Source organism: Egretta garzetta, unplaced genomic scaffold, assembly GCF_000687185.1.
Source record: "Egretta garzetta isolate BGI_Z169 unplaced genomic scaffold, ASM68718v1 scaffold287, whole genome shotgun sequence".
In the NCBI taxonomy this organism is placed as follows: Eukaryota; Metazoa; Chordata; class Aves; order Pelecaniformes; family Ardeidae; genus Egretta; species Egretta garzetta.
The window spans coordinates 1,235,584-1,241,223 of NW_009260435.1; the positions used below are offsets into that span (position 1 = coordinate 1,235,584).

Below are 5,640 nucleotides of genomic sequence, written 5' to 3' on the forward strand. Positions count from 1 at the left end.
TTGTGGCCCTCCTCTGGACCCGCTCCAACAGTTCCATGTTCTTCTTGTGCTGAGGGCTCCAGAGCTGGATGCAGGGCTCCAGGTGAGGTCTCATCAGAGCAGAGTAGAGGGGCAGAATCCCCTCCCTCGACCTGCTGGCCACGCTTCTCCTGATGCAGCCCAGAGTACGGTTGGCCTTCTGGGCTGCCAGCGCACATTGCTGGCTCATGTCCAGGTTTTTGTCCACCAGCACCCCCAAGTCCCTCTCGGCAGGGCTGCTCTCGATCCTTTATTCCCCCAGCCGGTATTAAACTTATGTTTCTTCGAATGTGATCTCAGATTTGCAAAAAGTCATTTGAATGACAAAGTACAAATGTCACTTTTGTTGCTTGACCAGAAGGAACACCAGAAGATTGCGTTTTCACTCTGACCTATGACGCAGATTAGAATACCTTGAATCCTGTTGAACCGTGCAACCCCAGAGTCGCACGGCTTCCCCTGGCTCTTGCGTTGCTGTCCTCGCATGGGTGCTCCTTTGATCCTGTCCATGAGACAAGAAGCAATGTTTAGCAGGCTAGTCTTATGGCTCTTAAGAAGAACTTTGAGTTAGGAGGCAGAATTTGCTCTTGAATTAGCTGCTGTCAGGGCTGATCTGTCATGTGGCTGTTAGGTCGCGAAAGCCTGAAAGGTTGGGATTTAAGAGAGTCCGTCTTGCAGGCAGGTCAGCCCAAAGGGAAGATGATGAGCATTCAACAAGCGTCTAAAGGGTCTGGAGCAGTGCTGGGGAAAGGCATTGTGCACAGCAATCAGGTTGGAAATCACTACATCTAGCAATGTAAATTAAAGGGACCGGCAGAAGGCAAACCCCTCAGAGTATCTTGTAGCGGCACTTGGTGACAACCATTATTCAGCAGCTGACATGTTAGTGGCTAAAACCATTCATTATTTTGTCCTTTACCCCCTGTGGGGAGAGCTGCTCTGAAAATCAATTCCCTTTGTTGCTACATCAAGATCCATAACTCTCCCCGTGTTGATATTTTGTCCCCAAGCAATTGATGGTGGAATAAAGGGAGCCCTATTCCTTGAGGCGATGTAGAGTTAGTATCAGCCTGCTGAGATGGGGGTTTAATCTCTCTGCTGCATTTTAAATTAATCAGATATTTTCCAAAATGCTGTACTGGTTTTGAATTGAAATAGGTGGCCTCCCATCTTTCCACTTTCATTTTGCCACACAGGCCAATCAAGCCATTTTACAGTAGCTGATGGTAGTGTAGCAGAGAAGTGCTTTTGCCCACTTGTATTGTTGGTTTTATGGAAACCTCACTTGAATTTATTTTCCGTTATCGTGGAAAAAAATATTTAGAAAGGAAGTTCTGGGCTCATGTTAGTCTAATAACAGTTCGGAGGATAATGGAACACTTTAAAATGCATTTGGATTTCTACACAAATATGAGACCTCAGATTTTCTGAGTTACAGTGATGGCTTTTTAATAACAGGGTAGAATCCTAAAATATATATACTATAATAAATACACTGAAGCAAAATAAAATAGATTTTGCTTGAGTCACTGGGAAGAATATGGGCTAGAAATCCATTACAGAAGGAAAATTCTGAATGGTTACCAACCACCTCTGTGTTTACCTAAGGAAGGGTCAGGTAGATAATTTTCAAGGCAAAAATCTTCCCCTTGTGAATTGTAAAAGGGATTAAGTGTTCTCCCTGCTCCTGGGCATTGGGATATTTTTTGGGTACTTTGTAGGTATGTTTTTTCTAGGGTTTGAAGCAAGGAATTCTGCCTTGGTTTAATTGTGCCCTTTGGCCAAGTGCTTTGACTTTTGTTTCTTTCCATTTATCAACTGTAAGATTGGTCTAATATTCAGTTGACAACATTTGGATGCTGTAGGCTTTTAGTTAACAAAAGATTTGGAGACATTAAATGAAAACTATTGTATAAATGCATATATTGCAATGTATTACTCGGCCTGTTTGAGTGCTCCTAAAGATAGTATGGTAAGGTGTGGGCAAGATGTATGGGACAAATTTCAGCGTAGCCTGTGGTCAGGTCTGCCCGTTGGGCAGTTTAACATGCTCAACACTTCACATTAGAGAGCTTCTGTAAAATAAACCAGGTGTCTGGATGGTTCAAGGCTTGTGAGGCTTCATCTTACTTTTTTTTTTGGCGAGTTCCACTTCTGTCTTGTATAATTATGAGCATAACTAGCAAAAATGTCTTGTACTCTAGCAAAAATGCCTTGTAAGGCCACGGCGAGTCATTGGAAGGGAAGATATGAAGTTCTCTCTGCTTTTATTACAGTCTCCAGTTCAGAGACAAAATTACTGACCCGCGATTAAAACAGCTGATGAAGTAGGTTTATTGGTGATAAACACACAAAGTGCTCGGCATCCCTTTGTAAGCAATAGCAAAGTTCGATTAGATTTAGCTATTGCAGATAAATTAGGTAATAGAAACAGGGAAGTGTGTAATGTAGATGTGTTTTTTAAAGCTGTGGTTGTATCCTGTTCTTAAACTCTGAGGTAATGAGGGTGGTGTTCTTTGTGGCTCAAAGATACCACGCTTTTGCCTCACAGAAAACCTGCGTTTTGGATAGATGATGACACGGCATTTCACATCTTACCAGGGTAGTTCCTGTTGTTTAATTGAATTTTGAAATAGTCTCAAGCGGGACTCAAGTGTTATTTAGCTTGTCCAGCTAAATCCCGTGTCGGTAGTTTGCTCAAATACCAATAGTGCTGTCCTTTTCATTGGGGTGCTCATCCTTGAAGCTAAGGGCACCGTCAGTGGGTTCTAATGAAAAATAATTGTGTGAGCTGATTTGATGGGCAGTAAAGCTCACTTTGTCTGGTATTGAATTTGGTTAGGAAGTGCTTGTGATGATAAGCAAGCTCAAAACAGGACTGTTAGATAATAAGAGATAATAAATAACTTTCAGATTGTGCAGAAGTAGGTAAGTGGCTTCTGATGATCTGGCCTGCAAAAACCCATCTTGTTCTCTCTCTGGGCAGCTCCCGCTCACACAGATGAGCCCGATGGCCATCTCTCCTGCTCTGGCAGATATTTTAAGGGATCCTGCAAGTATTTTAATGGCTTGAGCACTCTGACGAGCAGGACCTTTTTAGTACCCTGAGGAGCTGATCCTGTGCCCTTTCAGAGCTGATAATTTCTGAATTCCTGATACACTTCCTTAAATCAGTATAAATCCATTCTTTGAGCCAGCTTCAAAGCTGCCTTTGAACTTGTAACAGTGAAGCTGCCTGAGAAATACCGATAAAAAACAACCCCCTTGAGTTAAATTAATTAATACTTCTAAGTGTGTCAAAAAGAAAAGACGTTAGTGGAAATGTCGTGGTTGGGGGGGGAGCAAATGCTGTTCCCGTATCTGTACGTCCCAATTCATTTCCATTTGGCCATGTGCAAGCCAGATTTTTTAGCCCTTTTGAACCTACAATGTTGTGGGAAGAAAATGGTTTCTCAATAACATAGATTAGTTGGTTTTATCTAAGAGAATTTGATATTTTCATCTCTCTGCGGTAAGTGCTGCATGTATTTTTTTCAGGATCTGCTACAGCTGTTAGTTTTCAATGGTGAGATTAAAAGAAAAAAAAGAATTCTCATTTTTGGGTAATTAAATTGTATACTATACTTCACTTCATCCTCTCCTCCCCAAAATAACAGCCCAGTAATCCCTGCACCACAAAGAACTGGGAATATTTAAGTTTGAATGTGCTAGCACAGCTCTGCCCTCTTGTGTGTGTACATTAATATCTGTGCTTAGAGGAATGGGGAATCCTTTGCAGGCAGCATAACAGGTGTGTTTTTTCTGTCAAGACTAGAATAATTCTAAAATTTTAGTACTAATTTTTAAACCAGAAGATGCAGAATTGCAGTTCTAGCTTTACATCTTTCAGCAGTTGTCAACCTACTTCAAGGGGTAATGGTTTTAAACTAAACCAGGGTAGGTTTAGACTAGATATAAGGAAGAAATTCTTTACAATGAGGGTGGTGAAACACTGGCACAGGTTGCCCAGAGAGGTAGTGGAGGCCCCATCCCTGGAAGCATTCAAGGCCAGGTTGGATGGGGCTCTGAGCAACCTGATCTAGTTAGCAGTGTCCCTGCTCCTGCAGGGGGGTTGGACTAGATGGCCTCTACAGGTCCCTTCCAACCCAAAACATTCTATGATTCTATGATTCTATGATTTCTTCTCTGTAAAGAGGAAAAACTGTATCTGCTTCTTAAACCTGTTTCAAGTTTAATTAGGCAATGAACAGGGCCATGAAAGTGCCACCTCTTGTACAAAGCAAGTATAGGCTGAGTGTCTTTGATGATTCGATAATTAAGAAATATATTACACTAGATTAGGATCAGGAGGAGGGTGAAGTTTGACAGCCCAGCTTTGGAGGATCTAACTGAACAATTGCAACATATTACTTTAGGGTCACATTTAAATTGGTAAATGTATTTTTTGAAGTTCCTTTGGAAGTCTTTGGTGCTAGGTAAGTTTCTTTCGTATTTTAAAACATTCAATTTTGCGTTTGTTGGCGTGCTGCTTACAGATAAAATGGCATCTCCTATTGTGAATTTAAAAATAATTTTATAAAAATAGTAACACATTAAGGAAGGGTGGGATTCATCCTTCTGAACTGAGATCTCTCTGGCGTAGACCAAGTCTCAGCAGATCACCTGTGCTCCGTATTTAGTTGGTGGAAAGCCCGTCTGATGCCATTCCTCTGACCTCTTCCTTTACCTTAAAGACAGCCCAAGGCAAATAACTCAGATGTCTTAATTTTCAGACGCTGAAGTTAAAGGAGATGCATCCCACTCAAGAATGTCACAATTAATGTTGCCTGTGCAACTTGAATTTGAGCCTTTGAGACTTTAGTGACATAATTACATGTTAGCTGTAGCCCAGCTCTCCCAACGTCATCCATTGCACAGGAATGATGTGACTTGCTGAAAAAGCAACAACTGACCGCGGGCTTTTTAAATAAATATCTCCATTATTCAGTGTACAGCCAGTTGTCGTGTTCATCTTCAGCTATCAAATACCATAGATAAATTCCCTGATGCTGCAAGGTTCTTCTGTGTCCTATTCTAACCACTCAAGTCTCTTAAGAGACAATACTTGCTTGTCAAGAAGACATTTTGGGTTCCCCAATGCTTGAATTTTTGCTTTTTCATGTATACCGCAACACTTCCATGTCCAGAGCACGGCTGCTGCCCTTCCATCTCGCCAGAGCCAGCGCCGACTGGGAGATACTGGCTCCCAAGTCTTTCAAGCTGTACAGCCAAAAATGATGGATGGGCACGTAGCAGCTGCCTTCGGGAAGCCTGCTTAGGTGATTTTTCCGGCTTTGTAACAGAAATCGGAGTGAGGTTTCTTGTCTCGTGAGCAGCTTTACAGCATCTTAACGAAGGGACTGTTCTTTCACTCCTTCCAGGGTTTGTCCCCTTTGCTGCGGGCATTTTAGGCTGCCTAACAGACACTGCAGAAGCCTTGTCATTCAGGCACGGTTTTATTCATATTTCTCAGCAATTTCATTCACTGTCTGACCTTGATTCATTTTTATATTCATCATCATTAGAGGGAGGCAGGGCACCTGGTGAAAATACTAGTGTGTTCCTGTGATTGCAGCTGTGCTT

General features: G+C 42.1%; 1 protein-coding gene across 2 annotated transcripts in view; it reads left to right on the forward strand.

The window, feature by feature from the left end:
• BBS4 (Bardet-Biedl syndrome 4) overlaps nucleotides 1-5,640 on the forward strand; it is a 40,586-nt gene that overhangs the window by 3,657 nt on the left and 31,289 nt on the right. The window lies entirely within an intron of this gene.